Source organism: Bos indicus, chromosome 4 (genome assembly GCF_029378745.1).
Source record: "Bos indicus isolate NIAB-ARS_2022 breed Sahiwal x Tharparkar chromosome 4, NIAB-ARS_B.indTharparkar_mat_pri_1.0, whole genome shotgun sequence".
NCBI classification, from domain to species: domain Eukaryota; kingdom Metazoa; phylum Chordata; class Mammalia; order Artiodactyla; family Bovidae; genus Bos; species Bos indicus.
The window spans coordinates 113,678,374-113,704,279 of record NC_091763.1 but is presented as its reverse complement, the minus strand read 5'-3'; the positions used below and the strand labels follow the sequence as shown (position 1 = coordinate 113,704,279).

At 40.6% G+C, this 25,906-nt stretch overlaps 1 non-coding gene across 1 annotated transcript; it reads right to left on the bottom strand.

Moving 5' to 3' along the window:
- Positions 1 to 11,876: 11,876 nt before the first annotated feature.
- On the bottom strand, positions 11,877 to 11,948 carry TRNAC-ACA (transfer RNA cysteine (anticodon ACA)). The gene has a single exon. It is a non-coding gene; the product is annotated as a tRNA-Cys (tRNA).
- Between the last annotated feature and the right edge of the window lie 13,958 nt (positions 11,949 to 25,906).

Here is a 25,906-nt window from a genome sequence, read left to right as displayed (position 1 = left end):
TACCCACTGCACAATCCTGCCCCACAACGTGGTGCTGACAGGGGCAGAGCTGCTGGGATGAGTGAGGCGTGGCCTCACCATGGGAGCTTCAGGACAGAACCAAGGATGCCCATGAGAGGAGGCATCTTTCTTCTCTTACTTGATTTAAGATGCTGTTAAGGTGCTTACTGCTACTGCTAAGTCACTTCAGTCGTGTCTGACTCTGTGCGACCCCACAGACGGCAGCCCACCAGGCTCCCCTGTCCCTGGGATTCTCCAGACAAGAACACTGGAGTGGGTTGCCATTTCCTTCTCCAATGCAGGAAAGGGAAAAGTGAAAGTGAAGTCGCTCACTCATGTCCAACTCTTAGTGACCCCATGGACTGCAGCCCACCAGGCTCCTCCGTCCATGGGAAGGTGCTTAAGAAGCTGTTAATTTCTGTGCTTTAGTATTTCTAAGCCAGCCCTTTTATGTCTAGATCTGATAGAAATTGTTTTCATGTTTCATTCTGGCAAATAAACCTCAACTTTATAGTTTGTTTCTTTTGTTGTTTTTTCTAGCATAAAGCGATCTCTTACTGTCAGAATCTGGCAGCTTCCTTTTTCTTCCCCTGATGTTTCTAAGTTTCTGAGGGAGGACCTTGCTCCTCCGTCTGACCCCCCTCCCCTCCCCCATTTCTTCTCTTCCATATCCCTCCCCTCCCCTCCCCCCATTCCCCGCCCTCCCTCTCCTCTCCCTGTGAATAGCCTTAGAAGTTTCATAATCTTTGTTTGCCTTTCCCATAGGAAATCAAATTACATCCCTCCCTCTCCTTGCTTTTGTTTACTTGGAAAAACCCAGCAGCCATCTGTCTCTTTGCACAACTCAGTGTTGGGGACCAAACTGTATATTCTCAACTGACTTCACAAGCCTGACCCACGATCTGGCAATTAATCCCAAGCCTATGTGTACTTACTGAAGGGTTTAAACTATTCTGAGTGTAAACAGAAAAAAAATAGTTCTATTTTTCTTTTCTCATCACTACTTTTCACTGTGTTTTGTCAACTCCCTGATTCCCCACTGGCTATTGGTCCTTGAACCTTGGCACCAGCATCCAGATTCCACAGCTTGGTGTTTGAGACCCAGTTCTGCATTTCATGATGGTTTAGGGGCAGTAGTTTCCAAGCTGCTTCATGCAGTGTTAGAGCCACCCCAAAGCCTGCTTCAGGGCTGTCAGGATATAAGTGTTGGTGTGAGGGCTGGAGGGCTCTGATGCCTCCAACCCCCTTCAGCTGGAGCTGAACATCACTTGTTAGAATACAAAGTGTTCCATTACTTGCGGAAAGAGTTCTGTATTTTAAAAGCTCTTTAAATAATCAACTGTATATATGTGTGTGTATGTACATATAAGTATATATGCTTCCCTGGTGTTGTTAGTGGTAAAAAACCTGCCTGCCAATGCAGGAGATGTAAGAGACATGGGTTCAATCCCTAGGTGGGGAAGATCACCTGGGGGAGGGCATGGCAGCCCACTCCAGCATTCTTGTCTGAAGAATCCCATGCACAGAGGAGCCTGGCGGGCTGCAGTCCACAGGGTTGCAGAGTCGGACAAGACTGAAACAATTTAGCGCGTGCGCACACACCCACCCACATACATATATGCGGGGCTTGCTTCCCAGGCAGCTCAGTGGTAAAGAATCCACCTGCCAACGCAGGAGACACTGGTTCGATCCCTGAGTCGGGAAGATCCCCTGGAATAGGAAATGGCAACCCTCTCCAGTATTCTTGCCTGGAGAATTCCATGGACAAAGGAGCCTGGTGGGCTATAGTCCGTGGGGGTCACGGAGAGTTGGACACGACTAAGCCACTGATGGCACTTAAATAAAAGACCCATGTTTTTTCCCCATGTTTAAAACTGCAATCATCAGAGCTAGGGTCCCCTCCCAGAGGAGACAAGCATTTGCACCAGGAAGGTTAGGGTTAGGAACGTCTGTCCTAGTGTGCGGCTCCTCTCTCTCACTGTGATTTCTTCAAGTGATTTCAGCAGGAGGCAGGGGAGGGGATGGGGGCTTTCTCGTCTGTGGGAAGGACCAGTGGCTGTTTGCCAGTGTGATGTGGGTGATGTCCATTCTTGCTCAACCTGGGAAACACCTGGGAGTTTCCTCACCCTCTGCTCCGCTAGCTGCCTGGCTCAATGAGGAAGACTTCCTGGAAAAGTACGTCCAAGCGGACAGTTGTGAGGTGCCAGGGAGGGGAGGGCTTTCCTGTAGTAGGAGGGTTAATTTACTATTTCTTGCCCCTTCAGAGCTATTTAAGTGGATGGGATAAAGCTGCATTGCCTCAAACTCCACAAAGAAGGTCCTGGAGCCTCAGATTCAAAGAAAAGCTAACAAAAATGGTTGCAATTAAGTTTTATGGAAAACTACCAACTCCGTTAAAAAAGAAAAAAGATTCCTTTCTGAAGTAGGAAGCAGACATTATGAACCAGTGTTCCTTTCCCCCAGTAGATGCTTCTCTGAACTTCTTCAGCACTTACTGGTTAGTTTGCTTCCATCTTCAGCTCCCCACCAACTCCTCATTCAAGAGGATTTTTGCTTTGCTAGTGGTTTCCTTTGAAATCTTTCATTTTTTAAAAGCATGTGCACTTAACTAAGCAAATTCTAAAGGTAATCAATATCCTTATCTTCTACATGAAGAATACTGTGCCTTTAGAATGCTCTTTGTTAGGTGATATTCATCCTGAATTCTAGTTTTATCTTGATTTACTTTACCCCCCCCCCAAGTTAGATTAAAAATATATATATATATATTTATATACTCAAGTGTTTTTTTAAATTTACGTGATTTTTTATTAGGGAAAAAAAGAACCCTCATTTTCTTCTTGTAGTTAATGCTTTCCTTTTGATATCCTTTATCTTCTTTTTTGAGGTACATTCTTTAAATGTTTCTTTTAAAAAAATTATTTATTTTAATTGGAGGCTAATTATTTTACAATATTGTGGTGGTTTTTGCCATACATCTACATGAATCAGCCACGAGTGTACATGTGTCATGAACCGTACCCCCCCACCTCCCTCCCTACCCATCCCTCTGGGTTGTCCCAGAGCACCGGCTTTGAGTGCCCTGCTTAATGCATGGAACTTTCACTGGTCATCTATTTTACATATGGTAATACACACATTTCGGGCTTCCCTCATAACTCAGTTGGTAAATCATCTGCCTGCAATGCAGGAGACCTGGGTTCAATTCCTGGGTCGGGAAGATCCCCTGGAGAAGGAAATGGCAACCCACTCCAGTATTCTTGCCTGGAGAATCCCACAGACAGAGGAGCCTGACAGGTTACAGTCCATGGGATCACAGGAGTCAGACATGACTTAGCGACGAAACCACCACCATAGCCAGTTAACAATGTTGTGATAGTTTCAGCACACTTTGCACAGCAAAGCGACTCAGCCATACATACACATGTATCCACTCTCCCCCAGACTCCCCTCCCATCCAGGCTGCCTATAATGTTGTCACACTCTTGTTTGTAAAACCTGGGAAACTCTCTGAATTATGCCTTTGAATAGCTCCTTTCCCACGTTTTCCCTAATATTTCCTTCTGAAATTTGATTAACCGCATGTTCAACCCTCTCACTGTAACTTCCTTATCTCCTAACCTGGTTTGTATCTTTCAGTGTTCATCTCTTTATTTTCTCCCCACTGCATGCTTGTTAAATTCTTCATAATTATCCAACATAATTATCCAACTGGTTACCCAGTTTCTGTCTCAGTTGTGTACAATCTGCTTTCCCTATTCTATTAAATTTGAAGTTTCAATAAAGAGTTTCTAGGTATGGTGTTTCCTTCTTTTTCAAATCTTTCTATTCCTTTTTGATGCTCTTTTGTTCCTAAGTCATGACACTGATGATCTATATTATTTCTTTAAGCTAGCTACATTATTTATTTTATTTCTGTAAGAAAAACACCAAATTTGAACTCTTTGCTGTTTTTTCCTCCCCACTCTCCCAGCTTTCACTAATAATGTCTTGTTTTTTTAACATCTATTTATTATTATTATTATTATTATTTTTTACCATTTTGGCTATTTTAAAGTGTAAAGTTCAGTGACATTAGTACATTCACATTGTTGTGCATCCATCACCACCATCCATCTCCAGAGATTTTTGTTATCCTAAATGGAAGCTCTGTACCCATTAAATACTAACTCCCCATGTTCCCCTCTCTCCAGCCCTTAGTAACCACCATTCTGTTTTCAGTCTCTATGAATTTGACTACTCTAGGCACCTTAGTACTCTTGCCTGGAAAATCCCATGGATGGAGGAGCCTGGTAGGCTGCAGTCCATGGGGTCGCTAAGAGTGGACAGACTGAGCGTCTTCACTTTCACTTTTCACTTTCATGCATTGGAGAAGGAAATGGAAACCTACTCCGGTGTTCTTGCCTGGAGAATCCCAAGGACGGTGGAGCCTGGTGGGCTGCCGTCTATGGAGTCGCACAGAGTCAGACATGACTGAAGCAACTTAGCAGCAGCAGCAGGCACATTATATCAAATCCTGAAAGATGACTCTGTGAAAGTGCTGCACTCAATATGCCAGCAAATTTGGAAAACTCAGCAGTGGCCACAGGACTGGAAAAAGTCAGTTTTCATTCCAATCCCAAAGAAAGGCAATGCCAAAGAATGCTCAAACTACTGCACAATTGCACTCATCTCACATGCCAGTAAAGTAATGCTTACAATTCTCCATGCCAGGCTTCAGCAATATGTGAACCGTGAACTTCCAGATGTTCAAGCTGGTTTTAGAAAAGGCAGAGGAACCAGAGATCAAATTGCCGACATCCGCTGGATCATGGAAAAAGCAAGAGAGTTCCAGAAAAACATCTATTTCTGCTTTATTGACTATGCCAAAGCCTTTGACTATATGGATCACAACAAACTGTGGAAAATTCTTCAAGATATGGGAACACCAGACCATCTGACCTGCCTCTTGAGAAACCTGTACACAGGTGAGGAAGCAACAGTTAGAACTGGACATGGAACAACAGACTGGTTCCAAATAGGAAAAGGAGTACGTCAAGGCTGTGTGTTGTCACCCTGCTTATTTAACTTCTATGCAGAGTACATCATGAGAAACGCTGGACTGGAAGAAGCACAAGCTGGAATCAAGATTGCCGGGAGAAATATCAATAACCTCAGATATGCAGATGACACCACCCTTATGCCAGAAAGTGAAGAAGAACTAAAGAGCCTCTTGATGAAAGTGAAGGAGGAGAGTGGAAAAAGTTGGCTTAAAGCTCAACATTCAGAAAACGAAGATCATGGCATCTGGTCCCACCACTTCATGGGAAATAGATGGGGAAACAGTGGAAACAGTGGCTGACTTTATTTTTCTGGGCTCCAAATCACTGCAGATGGTGACTGCAGCCATGAAATTAAAAGACACTTACTCCTTGGAAGGAAAGTTATGACTAATCTAGAGAGCATATTAAAAAGCAGAGACATTACTTTGCCAACAAAGGTCCGTCTAGTCAAAGCGATGGTTTTTCAGTGGTCATGCATGGATGTGAGAGTTGGACTATAAAGAAAGCTGAGTGCCAAAGAATTGATGCTTTTGAACTGTGGTGTTGGAGAAGACTCTTGAGAGTCCCTTGGACTGCAAGGAGATCCAACCAGTCCATCCTAAAAGAGATCAGTCCTGGATGTTCATTGGAAGGACTGATGTTGAAGCTGAAACTCCAATACTTTGGCCACCTGATGTGAAGAACTGACTCATTTGAAAAGACCCTGATGCTGGGAAAGATTGAGGGAAAGATTGTCCAACTCAATGGACATGGGTGGACTCCAGGAGTTGGTGATGGACAGGGAGGCCTGGCATGCTGCAGTTCATGGGGTCGCAAACAGTTGGACACAACTGAGCGACTGAACTGAACTGACCTGAACTGAGGCACCTTATATAAGTGGAATTATGTAATATTTATTATTTCATGTCTGGCATATTTCACTTAGTATAATGTCTTTAAGGTTCACCTATATTGTAGCCTATATCAGAATGTTCTTCCTTTTTGAGGATGAACAGTGTTCCACTGAATACAGCACATTTTGTTCATCCATTCTTCTATTGATGGGCGATTTGGTCTGTATTACAATGAATTGCAGGGATGGTTGGATGGCATCACTTACTCAATGGACTTGAGTTTGAGCAAACTCCGGGAGATAGTGAAGGACCGGGAAGTCTGATATGTTGCAGTCCATGGGGTCACAAAGAGTTGAAAGTGACTTAGCGACTGAGCAACAATAACAACAACAATGAATTGCAATGGTAAACAAACCCTCTTGTTTTTGTATAAAAGAGTGATATTGGAGAGAGGTAGGGGGATAACTTCTAAATATTTGTTGGATGAATCAATAAGTGGCATGAATTATTTTTTTCCAGCTGTGATTAGAGTTTTGTGTGCATTGGGACCAACAGGACATATCTGCGGGGAACTGAGTAAGACAACGTTTCTCAATGTGGGATTAGAAGAACATTTCCACTAGGATATGCATGAGAACCATCTGGAGGCTTTCTGAGTTATCCTACCATTCTTGGTTGAAATACATTCGTTCCATTTTTGGAACCGATGGGCTACTGTTAGCATGCAGTCCCATGAGTAGATGCTCCCCACATTCATCAGTCCCCCTTTTCTAGGAGCAACCCTAAATTTCCATTCGGGGATCCACTTTTTTTCTCATTGGCTGTGTGCTTGTGGTGGGGCTTTATCCTCAGTTATAGGCATATGACCTGTGACCCAAACTTAGATTAAGAAGCAGGTCATTTCCCTCAGACCATGGGTATTGTTTCAGGAGTGGGGACATGGCCAAAGTCCATCCCATCAGAATAAATCTTGGGGGCTACCAGAAAAGGCTCTTGCACTTGTTGCTGAACTTGAACCTACAAGGATGTAGAGTTGGAGCTGTAGCAGCACCTTGCGCCCATGAGGGTTTTCCTGGAGCTGCCAAAGACTCCCCTCCTCCATGGACTTGAGAATGATGACAACCTGTGGAAGGCAGAGCTGAGAGGAGGGAAAAAAAACACTGCTGATGGTGTTGCTCAAGGTCTGAATTCAGCAGTGTCTGAAGCCAGATTGCTCCTTGACCATTTGAGTATGTGCCCAGTAAGTAAGCTTTTGCTTAAGCCTCTTGGAGTTTGAGAGAATTCTAATTAATAGGCTGAGAGCCTGGGATAAGGTAACTGACATTTAAATGGATGTCCAGGAGTCTCCAAGTCCCAGACCCTAGAGGGCTAGAATTGAAGCCTCCTGGATGGGTGTTGTTTCAGAGGGTGAACCCAGGTGTACTTACTCCATTGCTGTTATTTGGGAGGGGGGATAAATATTGTAGTGGGGGGAGGGGGGAAATCACATGTGCACCAATGTGCTTTTTTCATTCTACTGCCACCCTTCCCCTCATTTACCACACCCTTAAGAGTGAATTGGTTTATATTCATGCTTTGGAGAGAATGTACTTAAGTTATGCATAAATAAGTCCTCAAAACACATCACCCTAGTGTGCACCAACATTATCAATACATCAACGAAGCATTCAATTTTGACTAATCTTTATTATCTACATATTTTGTTTTATTTTAAATATTTATAATTTCAAAGAGCATTAACTTAAGGCTCACACCCTAAAAATACATTAAAAAACTAAGATCATGGTATCTGGTCCCATCACTTCATGGCAAATTGAATGTGAAAAAGTAGAAGGAGTGACAGATTTTATTTTCTTGGGGTCTCAAATCACTACAGACGGTGACCACAGCCATGAAATTTAAAGACATAGCTCCTTGGAAGGAAAGCTATGCCAAACCTTAGACATTGTATTAAAAAGCAAGGACATTACTTTGCTGACAAAGATCTGTATAGTCAAAACTATGGTTTTTTTCAGTAGTTATGTATGGATACAAGAACTGGACCGGAAAGAAGGCTGAGTGCTGAAGAACTGATGCTTTCTAATTGTGGTGCTGGATAAGACTCTTGAGAGTCCCTTGGACTTCAAGGAGATCCAACCAGTCAATCCTAAAGGAAATCAACCCTAAATATTCATTGGAAGGACTGATGCTGAAGTTGAAGCTCCAGTACTGTGGCCACCTGATGAGAAGACCTGACTCATTGGAAAAAACCCTGATGCTGGGAAAGATTGAAGAAAAAAGGAGAAGAGAGCAATAAAGAATGAGGTGGTTGGATGGCATCACCAACTCAATGGACATGAACTTGTACAAACTCTGGAAGATAGTGGAGGACAGGGAAGCCTGGAAAGCTGCAGTCCATGGGGTTGCAGAGTCAGACAGGACTTAGCAACTGAGAAACAACAACAAAGGACATTTTCAAGGACACAAAACTTGAGCAAGAGGAACACACCTCACCCATACCCCTCAGAATACTTTTCTACTTTCAGCAAGCATTTACCTTGATCAGATCTAGTTTCATCTATATCCCCCTTATAGTCCCTCCCTTTGGAGAATTTGTTTTGTTCTGAAGGTGTGTGCTGGTTTCTGTAGTGAAGAGCTGTGTTTAATACCAGATGAGACTCACGTTGTCTCAGCTTCCCAAACTGATCAGTCAGAGGACCTGGTTTCAGAAAATAATGCAGGGAGAATGTTCAAGTAGAATCTGCAAACCTTTAGTGACTATTTTTGATATTGAATTTTTCACCATTCATGGACCAGTGGCCGGTTATGGAAGGTGCCGAGAGTCAGAGGAAATCACTGGTACCCAACTAGAAGGATTATTGGACTGTGTAATTAACCAGGTTCAAATTGAGGCTTTAGCAACAGAGAAATGAACAGATATCACCTCAGTATGATACTATATTAAACCTGAACATCTTGTGGTATGTTGGGGGCTTTTAAAAAGTTTCTTGTGAGGGGAGTTTGGGGGATTTTCAATTGTGAACTGTTCATACTTGTTTTTATTTTTAGTGCAGAATTGTTCTTCTTTTTCTTTCTAAAACTCTTGGTTATTTCTTTGGCCAGCATTGATCTTCACTTACCTCTCCATTCGCAGGTGTCTCAACAACTGAAGTTCACTTGTATTTTTCTTGGTACTTGTTTATCTTTATTGAGGTATAACTGATGTATAATGAACTGTACATATTTACAGGATGCAATGAGTTTTGGCATATATACACCACGATTGTTATTTAGTTGCTAAATCATGTCTGACTCTTTTTGTGACCCCATGGACTCTAGAGACTGTAGCCTGCCATTCTTGTCTGTCCATGGGATTCTCCAGGCAAGAACACTGGTTGCCATTTCCTCCTCCAGGGACGCTTCCCAACCAAGGGATTGAACCCAGGTCTCCTGAATTGCAGGCAGATTCTGTACTGCTAAGCCAACAGGGAAGCCCCACACCATGATTCAAGTAGTGAAAATATCCATCCCCTCCTGGAAGGGTCCCTGTGCTCCTTGGCAATCTCTCCCTCCTGGGTCTTCTCTCCCTGCATCACCAGGCAACCCCTGACTTGCTTTTTGTCAATGTAGATTAGTATACATTTTCTAGAGTTTTGTATAAGTGGAATCATGCAATGTATATTCATCTTGTCTGTTTGACTTCTTTCACTCAGACTAATGATTTTTTTTTCCAATGAATCTGATTTTGCTTTTTAAATTTAAGTTTTATCTTATATTGGAGTATAGTTGATTTACAATGCTGTATTAGCTTCAGGTGCTTTTTTATGTTTTGTTTTCAGTAAACTTGATTTTAAAAAATTTTTACTTTTTATTTTACACTGAAATATAGTTGATCTATAATGTATTAGATTCAGGGTTTTTTGCTGTATTTTCAGTAAACTTGACTTACAAAAAAATTAATTTTATTTTATTTAAATTTTAAAATTTATATTGGAGTTTAGTTGACTTACTAAGTCTAATGATTTTGAGATTCATCCATGTTGTTGTGTATCAGTAGCTCATTTCTTTTTATTTAGAGGTTACATTCATTGTGTGGATATGCCAGAGTTTCTTCATCTGATCACCTGTTGATGGATGTTTGGGTTGTTCCTGGTTTTGGACCATCACAGGTAAAGAGTCTGTAAACAGTCAGGAGGTACAGGTCTCTATGGACACATGCTTTCTATTCTCTTGGGAAATACCTAGGAATGAGATGGCTGAAAGATCACGGTGTATGGTTACTTTTTAAGAAGCAACCAAGTGCTTTCCAAAGCCATGGTGCCACTTTACATCCCAACCATGTCCTCCACATGCTCACCAGCACTTGGTGTGGTCAGTGTATTTAGTCCTAAGCATTCTAGGAGTCCTCTTTAATGGCTGCACAGTGTTTCCACGAAATCGCTGTGCTATATGCTCAGTCACTCAGTTCTGTCAAACTCTGTGACCCCATGGACTGTGGGATCTTCTGTCTGTGGAATTCTCCAGGCAAGAATACTGGAGTAGGTTGCCATTTCCTTCTCCAGGGGATCTTCCTGACCCAGGGATCAAACCTGAATCTCCTGCATTGGCAGTTGGATTCTTAACCTCTGAGCCACCAGGGAAGCGCCTACTGATGAACTTTTACCTCGCTTCCTGTGTTTTTGTCTTTAGAAACAAAGCTGCGATCCTGGGTTGTGTAACTGGAGCTCTTATTTCTGTGAGATGGAGTCTTTGGAATAGAATTGCTCACTGAACAGTATAAATATTTAAAAATGCAATAAATATTATCAGAGTGCTTTCCAAAAAAGGCTGGAATTGCTTACATTTTACCCGCAGTGCATTAAAATGGCCTTTGTCTTTCTCCTTAACCTCACTACTAACTCTTCACAGTAGTAGATACAGAACACACTTTAATTTGTGCAAATTGTTTTGATGTTTATCTTCTTGACTATTTGTGAAGTTGAGTATCTTTTCATATAAGTATTGGCTATTTGTTGTTCTTATTGAACAATCTCCACATATATTGCACATTTTCCTTGATTTCTGTGAGCTTTTTTTATAATATGGATTTTAAGATTTTATTTTTTTTTCAGATCTTGTCTTTTTTGTCTTTAACTTTGATATCATAATAATATATTAATGGTATCTTTTTTCGGATAACTCTGGCTTCATGTGTTGGTTAAGAAAGTATACCCAACTCTTGTCATTTTATTTTTTACAGATAAGAATTTAATCTTCCTTGGACTTTTATGTGGTGTGGGGTAGGAGCTCAGTTTTATCAGCTTCAAGTTAGAAACCCATTTGGGTAAGCACCACTTACTACATAAATCATTGTTTCTCTGCCTTTGTCTTAATAATCCCATTATTAACTGGGATTCTGCTTACTGGTTTGTCTTTTCTTTTTTTAAGGAAAGTATTTATTTATCTGGTTGTGCTGGGTTTTAGTTGCAGCATGCAGGATCTTTTAGTGTGGCATGTGAACTCTTTGTTTTGGCCTGTGGGATCTAGTTCCCTGGCCAGAGATCGAATCTAGACCCCTGCATTGGAAATGTGTATCTTAGCCACTGGACCACCAGGGAAGCCCCTGATTTGTCCTTTATGTCAATACCAGATGGATTTGATTATGCCAGGCATTTTTCATCCAAAGAAAATACTTAATAAATATTAATGTTGAGAAAGTATTAGTTAATTCTTCATACAAAATGTTGGGATTTCAATTGAATTAAATTACATATATAGCAATTTTGGAAGAATGTGTGTTTTTATACTAGTGTAATATTTTCATACAAGAACATAGTGTTGTTGAAACTGGGTCTCTGTACATGGGTACTGAGCTGAACCTCTAGACAGGGTTTTGGGTGAAGCAGGAAAGAATAAGCGAAGTTGCTCAGTTGTGTCTGACTCTTTGCGATGCCATGGACTGTAGCCTACAACACTCCTCTGTCCATGGGATTATCCAGGCAAGAATACTGGAGTGGGTTGCCATTTCCTTCTCCACAGGATCTTCCCAACCCAGGGATCGAACCTGGGTCTCCTGCATTGTAGGCAGATGCTTTACCATCTGAGCCACCAGGGAAGTCCAAGAATAGAAAAGAAAAGAAAAGAATAGTTTTACTGAAAGATGCCAAGCAAGGAAACTGGGGCAGATTGTCCTTAAAAGACCCAAACTCCCTGCAGCTCTCAAGGAAAGGTTTATAAAGACAAGGTGAGATGGTCCTAAGATGGTGGAGGAATAGGACAGGGAGACCACTTTCTCCTCCACAAATTCATCAAAAGAACATTTGAATGCTGAGCAAATTCCACAAAACAACTTCTGAATGCTGGCAGAGGACATCAGGCACCCAAAAAGGCAGCCCATTGTCTTCAAAAGGAGGTAGGACAAAATATAAAAGATAAAAAGAGAGACAAAAGAGGTAGGGATGGAGATCCATCCTGGGAAGGGAGTCTTAAACAAAGAGAGAAGTTTCCAAACACCAGGAAACACTTTCACCAGAGGGTCTGTGGCGAGTCTTGGAATCTCAGAGGGCAACATAACAGGGAGGAAAAATAAATAAATAAATAAACCCCACAGATAACGTGCCTAACGGCAACTCCCAGCGGAGAAGCAGCCCAGATGCTCGCATCTGCCGCTAGCAAGCGGGGGCTGGACAGGGAGGCGCGGGCTGCATTGCGTAGGGTAAGGACCAGGCCTGAATGCCCTTGAGATAGCAACCCAGACTGTGGTATAGCATCCTGTGAAAACCCCTAACCTAAGACACTGACAGGCCTGGTCACAGGACAAAGGACTGAGCAGAGCTAGCTGGCTGTGGACTGGCCCATCCCCTGCTGGAGACAGGCAGGCGAGGGCAGCCAGAGCTGGAAGGGGGCAATCGTGGCCCCAGAGAGGCATCCCCTACCAAACTGCAAAGAGGCTTCGTTGCTAACCAAGACTTCTTGGGATTCTGGATGGTTGACATCCGTCGGGAGGGTTGCAGCCAGAGATCAGCTCCCCAGAAGAGACACAGAGCACACCTGAGAAGGCGTGCCCATTGTACACCGAGAAAACCGAGTGCCTGGGACAGGGGAGGCAATAAGATGCACCCCCCAACTGGGGGTGACTGTGCTCCCCAAGCACCTGGTCACCTGAGCTGCTCTGACCTGGGAAGGGCACAAAACGCAGGCCCAACCGAATCTGCGCCTTTGTGGAGTACCCGAGAACCTGAACCTGGGTGCCTTAGACCTGGGAAGTGCACACAACCCAGGGCCTGCCTCAGACAGTTCCCCTGCAGAGCAACCTGGAGCCTGAACAGTGTAGACTGGGAAAGAACACACGCCATGAGTGGGGCAAACCCGGTGGGGCTGAAACACTGCGAGCACTCCCCACACACGCCAGTGATATTTGTTTGCAGTGTTCCTCCCTTCTCACAGCACGACTAAACAAGTGAGCCTAAAAAAGTGACCACCACTGCCCCCTTGTGTCAGGGTGGAAATTAGGCACTGAAGAGACCAACAAACAGAAGAAGCTAAATTAACAGAGGGAACTGCTTTGGAAGTGACAGGTGCAATAGATTAAAGTCCTGTAATTAGCACTGACTACATAGGAAGGGGCCTAAAGATCTTGAGAAGTAGAAGCTGGATCAAGGAACTATCTGAAAATGAACTGACCCCACACTGTCTGCAACAGCTCCAGAGAAAGTCCTAGATATATTTTTACTATTATCATTTTTAAATTAAAAGCCTTTTTAAATTTTTTTTCTAAGTCCTCTCAGTTCAGTTCAGTTCAGTTCAGTCACTCAGTTGTGTCCAACTCTTTGCAACCCCATGAATCACAGCACGCCAGGCCTCCCTGTACATTGCCAACTCCTGGAGTCCACTCAAACTCATAGCCATCGTGTTGGTGATGCCATCCAGCCATCTCATCCTCTGTCGTCCCCTTCTCCTCCTGCCCCCAATCCCTCCCAGCATCAGGGTCTTTTCCAATGAGTCAACTCTTCGCATAAGGTGGCCAAAGTATTGGAGTTTCAGCTTTAGCATCAGTCCTTCCAATGAACACCCAGGACTGATCTCCTTCAGAATGGACTGGTTGGATCTCCTTGCAGTCCAAGAGACTCTCAAGAGTCTTCTCCAACACCACAGTTCAAAAGCATCAATTCTTCGGTGCTCAGCTTTCTTCACAGTCCAACTCTCACATCCATACATGACTACTGGAAAAACCATAGCCTTGACTAGACGGACCTTTGTTGGCAAAGTAATGTCTCTGTTTTTGAATATGCTATCTAGGTTGGTCATAACTTTCCTTCCAAGGAGTAAGCATCTTTTAATTTCATGGCTGCAGTCACCATCTGCACTGATTTTGGAGCCCCCCAAAATAGTCTGACACTGTTTCCACTGTTTCCCCAACTATTTCCCATGAAGTGATGGGACTGGATGCCATGATCTTTGTGTTCTGAATGTTGAGCTTTAAGCCAACTTTTTCCACTCTCCTCCTTCACTTTCATCAAGAGGCTTTTTAGTTCCTCTTCACTTTCTGCCATAAGGGTGGTGTCATCTGCATATCTGAGGTTATTGATATTTCTCCCGGCAATCTTGATTCCAGCTTGTGCTTCTTCCAGTCCAGCGTTTCTCATGATGTACTCTGCATATAAGTTAAATAAGCAGGATGACAATATACAGCCTTGACGAACTCCTTTTCCTATTTGGAACCAGTCTGTTGTTCCATGTCCAGTTCTAACTGTTGCTTCCTCACCTGTGTACAGATTTCTCAAGAGGCAGATCAGGTGGTCTGGTATTCCCATCTCTTTCAGAATTTTCCACAGTTTATTGTGTAACACTTAGGGAACTAATTACTGGCTGGATCTGTCTCTCTCCTTTTGATTCCCCCTTTTATCCTCCTGGCCAACTCTGTCTCCTTTCTCCCTCTTCTCTTCTCTGTATAACTCCATGAACATCTCCGAGGGGGTCCAGACTTTGGAGAGCACATAGGGAAGTGATTAATGGCTAGCTTGCTCACTCCCGTTTTGATCCCCGCTCTATTCCTCCTGGTCACCTGTATCTCCCTCCTCCCTCTTCTCTTCTCCATGTAACTCTGTGTACCTCTCCAGGTGTCCCTCACTGTGGAGGAACTTTTCATCATTAACCTAGATGTTTTATCATCAGTGCTGTATAGATGGAGAAATCTTGAGTCTACTGTAAAAATAAGACTGAAATCCAGAGGCTGGAGGCTTAAGTCCAAAATCTGAGAACACCAGAGAACTCCTGACTCCAGGGAACATTAATAAATAAGGGCTAATCAAAAGCCTCCATACCTACACTGAAACCAAGCATCACCCAAGAGCCAACAAGTTCCAGAGCAAGACATACCACGCAAATTCTCCAGCAACACAGGAACATAGCTCTGAGCTTCAATATACAGGCTGCCCAAAGTCACACCAAAACCCATTGACATCTCAAAACTCACTACTGGACACTTCACTGCACTCCAGAAAGACGAAATCCAGCTCCACCCACCAGAACACCGACACAAGCTTCCCTAACCAGGAAACCTTGACAAGCCACCCGTCCAACCCCACCCACAGCGAGGAACCTCCACAGTAAAGAGGAACCATCAACTGCCAGAATACGGAAAGGCCACCCCAAACACAGCAATATAAACAAGATGAAAAGGCAGAGAAATACTCAGCAGGTAAAGGACAGGATAAATGCCCACCAAACCAAAGAGGAAGAGATAGGGAATCTACCTGATAAAGAATTCTGAATAATGATAGTGAAAATGATCCAAAATCTTGAAAACAAAGTGGAGTTACAGATAAATAGCCTGGAGACAAGGACTGAGAAGATGCAAGAAATGTTTAACAAGGACCTAGAAGAAATAAAAAAGAGTCAATATATAATGAATAATGCAATAAATGAGATAAAAAACATTCTGGAGGGAACCAACAGTAGAATAACAGAGGCAGAAGATAGGATAAGTGAGGTAGAACATAGAATGGTAGAAATAAATGAAGCAGAGAGGAAAAAAGAAAAAAAAATAAAAGAAATGAGGACAACCTCAGAGATCTCTGGGACAATGTTAAACACCCCAACATTCGAATCATAGGAGTCCCAGAAGAAGAAGACAAAAAGAAAGACCATGAGAGAATACTTGAGGAGATAATAGTTGAAAGCTTCCCTAAAATGCGGAAGGAAATAGTCACCCAAGCCCATGAAACCCAGAGGGTCTCAAACAGGATAAACCCAAGGCAAAACACCCCAAGACACATATTAATCAAATTAACAAAGATCAAACACAAAGAACAAATACTAAAAGCAGCAAGGGAAAAACAACAAATAACACACAAGTGGATTCCCATATAGATAACAGCTGATCTTTCAATAGAAACTCTTCAGACAAGAAGGGAATGGCAGGACATACTTAAAGTGATGAAAGAAGAAAACGTACAGCCCAGATTACTGTACCCAGCAAGGATCTCATTCAAATATGAAAGAGAAATCAAAAGCTTTACAGACAAGCAAAAGCTTAGAGAATTCAGCACCACCAAACCAGGTCTCCAACAAATGCTAAAGGACCTTCTCTAGACAGGAAACACAGAAAGGGTGTATAAACTTGAACCCAAAACAACAAAGTAAATGGCAATGGGATCATACTTATCAATAATTACCTTAAATGTAAATGCATTGACTGTCCCAACCAAAAGACAAAAACTGGCTGAATGGATACAGAAACAAGACCCCTATATATGTTGTCTACAAGAGACTCACCTCAAAACAAGGGACACATACAGACTGAAAGTGAAGTGCTGGAAGAAGATATTCCATGCAAATACAGACCAAAAGAAAGCAGAAATAGCAATACTTATATCAGATAAAATAGACTTTAAAATAAAGGCTGTGAAAAGAGACAAAGAAGGACACTACATTATGATCAAAGGATCAATCCAAGAAGATATAACAATTATAAATATATATGCACCCAACATAGGAGCACTGCAATATATAAGGCAAATGCTAACAAGTATGAAAGGGGAAACTAACAATAACACAATAATAGTGGGAGACTTTAATATCCCACTCACACCTATGGATAGATCAACTAAAGAAAAAATTAACAAGGAAACACAAACTTTAAATAATACAATAGACCAGTTAGACCTAATTGGTATCTATAGGACATTTCACCCCCAAAGAATGAATTTCACCTTTTTCTCAAGTGCACATGGAATCTTCTCCAAGATAGATCACATCCTGGGCCATAAATCTAGCCTTGGTAAATTCAAAAAAATAGAAATCACTCCAAGCATCTTTTCTGACCACAATGCAGTTAGATTCGATTTCAATTACAGGAGAAAAAGTATTAAATTCCCACATATGGAGGCTGAACAACACGCTGCTGAATAACCAACAAATCACAGAAGAAATAAAAAAAGAAATCAAAATATGTATAGAAATGAATGAAATGAAAACACAACGACCCAAAACCTATGGGACACTATAAAAGCAGTGCTAAGGGGAAGGTTCATAGCAATACAGGCTTACCTCAAGAAACAAGAAAAAAGTCAAATAAGTAACCTAACTCTACACCTAAAGCAACTAGAAAAGGAAGAAATGAAGAACCCCAGGGTTAGTAGAAGGAAAGACATCTTAAAAATTAGGGTGGAAACAAATGCAAAAGAAACAAAAGAGACCATAGCAACAATCAACAAAGCCAAAAGCTGGTTCTTTGAGAAGATATGTTTGAGAAGATAAGGCATGTCAATAAAGCTGTCAAACTATTAGCCAGACTCGTCAAGAAACAAAGGGAGAAGAATCAAATCAACAAAATTAGAAATTAAAATGGAGAGATCACAACAGACAACACAGAAATACAAAGGATCATAAGAGACTACTATCAGTAACTATGTGCCGATAAAATGGACAACGTGGAAGAAATGGACAAATTCTTGGAAAAGTACAACTTTCCAAAACTGAACCAGGAAGAAATAGAAAATCTTAACAGACCCATCACAAGCATGGAAATTGAAACTGTAATCAGAAATCTTCCAGCAAACAAAAGCCCAGGACCAGACAGCTTCACAGCTGAATTCTACCAAAAATTTAGAGATGAGCTAACACCTATTCTATTCAAACTCTTCCAGAAAATTGCAGAGGAAGGTAAACTTCCAAACCCATTCTATGAGGCCACCATCACCCTAATACCAAAACCAGACAAAGATGCCACAACAAGAGAAAACTACAGGCCAATATCACTGATGAACACAGATGCAAAAACCCTTAACAAAATTCTAGCAATCAGAATCCAACAACACATTAAAAAGATTGTACGTCATGACCAAGTGGGCTTTATCCCAGGGATGCAAGGATTCTTTAATATCCACAAATCAATCAACATAATACACCACATTAACAAATTGAAAGGTAAAAACCATATGATTATCTAAATAGATGCAGAGAAAGCCTTTGATAAAATTTAACATCCATTTATGATAAAAATCCTCCAGAAAGCAGGAATAGAAGGAACATACCTCAATATAATAAAAGCTATATATGACAAACCCACAGCAAACATTATCCTCAATGGTGAAAAATTGAAAGCATTTCCTCTAAAGTCAGGAACATGACAAGGGTGCCCACTTTCACCACTACTATTCAACATAGTTTTGGAAGTTTTGGCTACAGCAATCAGAGCAGAAAAAGAAATAAAAGGAATCCAGATTGGAAAAGAAGAAGTAAAACTCTCACTGTTAGCAGATGACATGATCCTCTACATAGAAAACCCTAAAGACTCCACCAGAAAATTACTAGAGCTAATCAATGAATATAGTAAAGTTGCAGGATGTAAAATTAACACACAGAAATCCCTTGCATTCCTATACACTAACAATGAGAAAACAGAAAGAGAAATCAAGGAAACAATCCCATTCACCATTTCAATGAAAAGAATAAAATACTTAGGATTATATATACCTAAAGAAACAAAAGACCTATATACAGAAAACTATAAAACACTGGTGAAAAAAATCAAAGAGGACACTAAAAATGGAGAAATACACCATGTTCATGGATCAGAAGAATCAACATAGTGAAAATGAGTATACTACCCAAAGCAATCTATAGATTCAATGCAATCCCAATCAAGCTACCAATGGTATTTTTCACAGAACTAGGACCAATAATTTCACAATTTGTATGGAAATACAAAAAACCTCGAATAGCTAAAGCAATCTTGAGAAAGAAGAATGGAACTGGAGGAATCAACCTGCTTGACTTCAGGCTCTACTACAAAGCCACAGTCATCAAGACAGTATGGTACTGGCACAAAGACAGAAATATAGATCATTGGAACAAAATAGAAAGCCCAGAGATAAATCCATGCACATATGGACACCTTATCTTTGACAAAGGAGGCAAGAATATACAATGGGTTAAAGACAATCTCTTTAACAAGTGGTGCTGGGAAATCTGGTCAACCACTTGTAAAAGAATGAAACTAGAACACTTTCTAACACCGTACACAAAAATAAACTCAAAATGGATTAAAGATCTAAATGTAAGATCAGAAACTATAAAACTCCTAGAGGAAAACATAGGCAAAACACCCTCCAACATAAATCACAGCGGAATCCTCTTTGACCCACCTCCCAGAGTATTGGAAATAAAAGCAAAAATAAACAAGTGGGACCTAAATAAACTTAAAAGCTTTTGCACAACAAAGGAAACTCTAAGCAAGGTGAAAAGACAGCCTTCAGAATGGGAGAAAATAATAGCAAATGAAGCAACTGACAAAGAATTAATCTCAAAAATATACAAGCAACTCCTGCAGTTCAGTTTCAGAAAAATAAACGACCCCAATCAAAAAATGGGCCAAAGAATTAAACAGACCTTTCTCCATAGAAGATGTACAGATGGCTAACAAACACAGGAAAAGAGGCTCAACATCACTTATTATCAGAGAAATGCAAATCAAAACCACAATGAGGTACCATTTCACGCCAGTCAGAATGGCTGCTATCCAAAAGTCGACAAGCAATAAATGCTGGAGAGGGTGTGGAGAAAGGGGAACCCTCTGACACTGTTGGTGGGAATGTAAACTAGTACAGTCACTATGGAGAACAGTGTGGAGATTCCTTAAAAAACTGGAAATAGAACTGCCATATGACCCAGCAATCCCAGTGCTGGGCATACATACTGAGGAAACCAGAATTGAAAGAGACACGTGTACCACAATGTTCATTGCAGCACTGTTTATAATAGCAAGGACATGGAAGCAACCTAGATGTTCATTGGCAGATGAATGGATAAGAAAGCAGTGGTACATATACACATGGAATATTACTCAGCCATTAAAAAGAATACATTTGAATCAGTTCTAATGAGGTGGATGAAACTGGAGCCTATTATACAGTGTGAAGTAAGCCAGAAAGAAAAACACCAATACAGTATACTAAAGCATATATATGGAATTTAGAAAGATGGTAATGATAACCCTATATGTGAGACACCAAAAGAGACACAGATGTATAGAACAGTGTTTTGGACTCTGTGGGAGAGGGTGAGGGTGGGATGATGTGGGAGAATGGCATTGAAACATGTGTATTACCATATGTGAAATGGATCGCCAGTCCAGGTTTGATGCATGAGACAGGGTGCTCAGGGCTGGTGCACTGAGATGATTCTGAGGGATGGTATGGGGAGGGAGGTGGGAGGGGGGTTCAGGATGGGGAACACATGTATACCCGTGGTGGATTCATGTCAATGTATGGCAAAACCACTATAATATTGTAAAGTAATTAGCCTCCAATTAAAATAAATAAATTTATTAAAAAAAAAAAAAGACAAGGTGAGGGAGGAGGTTTGTGGGGTGTGTGATCAGCTCATGGGTGTTCTTTTGATTGGTTGGTGGTGAGGTCATTGGGAGTCAGCATCATCAACCTTCTGGTTCTAACCTGTCTGGGGTCTTCATACCTGTGGGCCTCATACAGTTAGTTCACTTCTTCCACCCAGGGGATGTTTCAGTATCTATGAAACTGCTCAAAGGATATGGCTCAGAATCCTAACTTTAGTCCCTGAGGAAGAACTAAAGATCCTTGACTTTGAGAAAGTTACTTAGTCGTGTCTGATCCTTTGCGACTCCATGGACTGTAGCTCACCAGGCCCCTCTGTCCCTGGAATTTCCCAGGCAAGAATACTGGAGTGGGTTGCCATTTCCTTCTCCATCCTTGACTTTGTTTAATGGCTAAAGTATTAATATTTTGTCTTGCTTGACTGTTTCCCTTTCTGCATTTTCCCACCTCTCTAAGTTTAGCCTTTGACTAAAGTTTTTATCTATAGACAAAAAGCAGGTGAAGGACATAAGTGGTGAATGATGATTTACTTTGGCAAGGTCTTATCGTGTCCTGCAAGGTTACAATAGTGAGTTTTTCTACTAGTTCAGATCTTGTTTTATTGCTCTTCAAAGTTCTCCTCTCCCCTCCAGTGAGCTCCTTCTTGATCACGTGGCCTCCCTCTTAGCAAGTATCTTCACTAGCCTGTCCTTATGACAAACATTTTCTTGCTTTTCCTCATAGTTTTAACACTTACGTCTGTTGCTCTAAGTAATATATATATATATATATATATATATGTGTGTGTGTGTGTATGTATGTTTTAATTTCATCCATTATTAAGCTTGACAAGGTACTTCCCAGGTGGCTCTAGAGGTAAAGAACCCGCCTGCCAATGCATGAGACATAAGAGATGCAGGTTTGATCCCTGGGTCTGGAAGATCCCCTGGAGGAAGTACGGCCACCCACTCCAGTATTCTTGCCTGGAGAATTCCATGGACAGAGGAGCCTGGTGGGCTACAGTCCTTAGCAAGGCACAGTCAGACAGTACTTAGCATGCACACATACAAGCTTGACAAAAATGGATTCAGGCTGTCTATTCTGTTAGGAATTTCTACTTTTGTTTACTCATGTTGGTGCTAGTAGCTGTATTTTACTGCTGTGTATTATTCTATTATATAAGTATTCTATAGTTTGTTTTTTAATCTACTGTTTATGGATATTTGGGTTGTTTCTAGCTTTTTACTGTTCTGAGCTTCCTTATAAAAATATGCTCAAGTATTTATTCATGTATGAGTTTCTCTAGGGCTACTGCCTTTAAACTTTTTTGTTCGTGTATTCAGTAAAAGAATTTTTTGAATCTCTGTGTTCCCTTGAGAACTGAAGATTCCCTTTTAAACTGAACTTAAAATTTTTTTTCATGTGAATGTTTGCAAAGAATGCAATTCTAACACATTATAGATATTAACATTTAAAAATAAATTGCTACTTTTCTTAAAAAATAATATAAATAACATAAAAGTTAGCTACCAACAGTAAACTGTTTAAAAAATACATGAACAAGCTCTTTTACAATAGAAATTTATACTTGTTCCTTTTTCTCCTTGACTGTCATCCTCCACAGACTTGTATCTTGTTGTAATGGATTTTTCTGCTGGAAGATCTCCATCAATCTTGTGTATATTTCTGCCACAAAATATATGTGAAAATTGAAAAAATTGTGTGACTGTAAAACATCTCTTCTGTATTTAAGTATTATTAGTACACAGTTGATTAAAACAATAGAAACGTATCACAACATTTGTAAAATAATAACTGAAAAAGTAAACTTTTAAATTTTAAAGATGCATCTTATCTCTCAGAATCAGTGAGACTTTCCCCCACTTATTTCATAAACACACGTGTGACTATTATTCTCTGGTAGAATAAGACAATGTTCAGATCAATTCAACTCCTATTTTTTGTTTTAATCAATGCAGGCACTGAGAAATCTTGTTCACATACATAAATAATAAGGAATCAAAGCAATTTTTAATGGCAATACCATTCAATTCTCTGAACTCCTTTTAAGAAAAATGCCAAAAAACCCCACATAGTGATCTACCATTAATTTTTAATTGTGTATTAATGGATATATCAGCCTTTGGTTTTTGTTGAAAATAAAATAGTGTAAACTGCTTGACTTGCAAAAAGAGTTATTAGTTAGTCATTTGAGACATTAGATTTTGCAACATCAGGGAAATGAATTAAAAAAGCTTTACCAAGACTTATCAAATGACTATATTATATCTCTTACTCTTGAGGTTATATTTAACTGGATATATCTTAAACATTTTCAAAGAATTGAAATATTATAAGGTTTGATAAATCTTTATCAATGTGCATAGTTTTTATCTTCCAGTTTCACTGAGATATAATTAACATACAGCACTATGTAAGTTTTAGGTGTAGAGAAAGCATAATGATTTCACTTATATACATCATGAAATGATTATTACAGTAAGCTTAGTAAATATCCATTATCTCACATAAATAAAAAATTAAAGAAATAGGAAAAAATTTTTTTCCTCTTAGGATTTACTCTCTAAACAACTTTCATGTATAATATACAGCCATGTTAATTATATTTACCATGTTATACCAGACATTCCCAGTACTAATTTATCTTATAACTGGAAGTTTGTGCCTTTTAATGGCCTTCATCCAATTTTGCCTGCTCCATCCCCTGTATCTGGTAACCACAAATCTGATCTCTTTCTCCATAAGTTTTTTGGTTTGTTTTTGAAGTATAATTGACCTACTAAACTTGGTAAGTTCCTGTTGTACAACATAGTGATTTAATATTTTGATACATTCCAAAATGATCACCATTGTAAGTCTAGCTATTACTTACTATTACTTATCACCATACAAATAGATTATATAATTATTGACCATTTCCCCCACATTGTACATTTTCTACCCGTGACTCATTTATTTTGCACCTGGAAATTTGTCACTCTTAATTTCTTTCACCTATTTCTTTTCCTCCTCTCACCCTCTTCCCCTCCGGCAACTACCTGTTTTCTGTATCTATAACTCAGTTTCTATTTTGTTATGTTTGTTCATTTGTCTTGTTTTTAAAGATTTCACATAAAAGTGAATTCATACAGTATTTGTCTTTCTCTGTTTAACTTATTTCACTATGCAAATATCCTCCGGTCCCTGTGTGCTGTTGCAAATGGCAAGATTTCATTCTTTTTATGGCTGAGTAATATTCATTTTATATCTATCTGCCTATCTATCTACCTCTAAGTGCCTATCAATGGATGAACGGATTAAGATTGCTTCCATATCTTGGCTATTGTAAATAAGGCTGTGGTGTACATAGGGGTGTACATATCTTTTCTAATTAGTGTTTTTGTTTTTTTCAGATATATACTTAGGAGTGGAATTGTTGGATCAAGTGGTAGTTCTATTTTTAATTTTTTGAGGCATCTTCATACTGTTTTCCATTCAGTTCAGTTCAGTTCAGTTCAGTTGCTCAGTCGTGTCTGACTCTTTGTGACTCCATGGACTGCAGCATGCCAGGCCTCCTTGTCTATCACCAACTCCCAGAGTTCACCCAAACTCACGTCCATCGAGTCAGTGATGCCATCCAACCATCTCATCCTCTGTCGTCTCCTTCTCCTCCTGCCCTCAATCTTTCCCAGCATGAGGGTCTTTTCAAATGAGTCAGCTCTTCGCATCAGGTGGCCAAAGTATTGGAGTTTCAGCTTCAACATCAGTCCTTCCAATGAACACTCAGGACTGATCTCCTTTAGGATGGACTGGTTGGATCTCCTTGCAGTCCAAGGGACTCTCAAGAGTCTTCTCCAATACCACAGTTCAAAAGCATCCATTCTTGGGTGCTCACCTTTCTTTATAGTTCAACTCTCGCATCCATACATGACTACTGGAAAAACCATAGCCTTGACTAGATGGACCTTTTTTGGTAAAATAATGTCTCTGCTTTTGAATATGCTATCTAGGTTGGCCATAACTTTCCTTCCAAGGAGTAAGCGTCTTTTAATTTCATGGCTGCAGTCACCATCTGCAGTGATTTTGGAGCCCGCCAAAATAAAGTCTGACACTGTTTCCACTGTTTCAACATCTATTTCCCATGAAGTGATGCCCCCGGTCCCATCACTTCATGGTAAATAGATGGGGAAACAATGGAAACAGTAAGAGACTTTATTTTTCTGGGCTCCAAAATCACTGCAGATGGTGACTGCAGCCATGAAATTAAAAGATGCTTTCTCCTTGGAAGAAAAGTTGTGACCAACTTAGACAGCATATTAAAAAGCAGAGACATTACTTTGCCTACAAAGGTCCGTCTAGTCAAGGCTATGATTTTTCCAGTAGTCATGTATGGATGTGAGAGTTGAACTGTGAAGAAAGCTGAGTGCCAAAGAATTGATGCTTTTGAATTGTGGTGTTGGAGAAGACTCTTGAGAGTCCCTTGGACTGCAAGAAGATCCAACCAGTCCATTCTAAAGGAGATCAGTCCTGGGTGTTCTTTGGAAGGACTGATGTTGAAGCTGAAACTCCAATACTTTGGCCACCTCATGCAAAGAGTTGACTCATTGGAAAAGACCCTGATGCTGGGAGGGATTGGGGACAGGAGGAGAAGGAGACAACAGAGGATGAGATAGCTGGATGGCATCAATGATTTGATGGACGTGAGTTTGAGTGGACTTCAGGAGTTGGATATGGACAGGGAAGCCTGGCATGCTGCAATTCATGGGGTCTCAAAGAGTCGGACATGAGTGAGCGACTGAACTGAACTGAACTGATAGGACTGGATGCCATGATCTTAGTTTTTTGAAAGTTAAGTTGAGTTTTTTGAAAGCTGAGTTAAAGTTAACTTTTTCACTCTCCTCTTTCACATTCATCAAGAGGCTCTTTAATTCTTCAATTTCTGCCATAAGGGTGGTGTCATCTGCATATTTGAGGTTATTAATATTTGTCCTGGCAATCTTGATTCCAGCTCATGCTTCATCCAGCCTAGCATTTCACATGATGTACTCTGCATATAAGTTAAATAAGCAGGGTGACAATATACAGCCTTGTCGTACTCCTTTCCCAATTTGGAATCAGTCTGTTGTTCCATGTCCAGTTCTAACTGTTGCTTCTTGGCCTGCATACATATTTCTCAGGAGTCAGGCCAGGTGGTCTGGTATTCCCATCTGTTTCAGAATTTTCCACAGTTTGTTGTGAT